Below are 811 nucleotides of genomic sequence, written 5' to 3'. Positions count from 1 at the left end.
AAGAGGATGGGGTGGCAGCTAGGGTTTAGGGGTAAAGGGGAGGAAGAGGAGTGGGGCGATGGAGTGTTTGGCTGGATGAGGAGGCGGCGATGGGGAGGTGGAGAGGCGGAGAAGGAGAGAGGGAAAGGAGAGGAGGTGAGAAGGGAGCGGCGGAAGAAAGTGGGGAAAATGAAGGGGAACCCTAAAAGGGTTCCCTTATTCGAATGACAAAATGGATCGGACCCGGTCCACGAGTGGACCGGGTCAATTTTAGACTGGGTATTAAAACAATAGCCTAATAAATTAAAACACGAATTATTCTAAAAATTGAGATAAGAGATATGGACTAGTCCAAAAAAATATTAGGAGTCAATCGGGATTTGATTTGGAGCCCGGTAAGTCAAAATACGGACCGAGTGCAAGAAATAATTTGGTTTCTAAATTTGAATAAGAGACCTATTTAAATAACTTGTGTTAAAATATTGATCGACATAAAATATGCAAACATTAATGTTCAGATAAAAAATGGCGTAATAGCCGTGCAATAATATTCCAAAAATCCACAGTAAGATAAATACTATTATTTAATTATGCAAAGATAAAATGCGATGTGTGTGCGTAAGCTGGTAAAATACTGAAATGATAAAAAATTGTGAATAATAATAATAATAAAAAATACGATAAATAATAATAATTGATAGAATTATACAATGGCGGTATTGATAAGAGGCTAATAATTATAGTAAACATAATATATATTTTTTTATTTTTTTCAAAATATTAGAAGCTTAAAATAGGTATTTTGGCAGAGAGACGGGACAAAATTGGGTGT

Source organism: Lycium barbarum, chromosome 7 (genome assembly GCF_019175385.1).
Source record: "Lycium barbarum isolate Lr01 chromosome 7, ASM1917538v2, whole genome shotgun sequence".
Classification (NCBI taxonomy): Eukaryota; Viridiplantae; Streptophyta; class Magnoliopsida; order Solanales; family Solanaceae; genus Lycium; species Lycium barbarum.
This window is presented reverse-complemented; position numbering follows the sequence as displayed.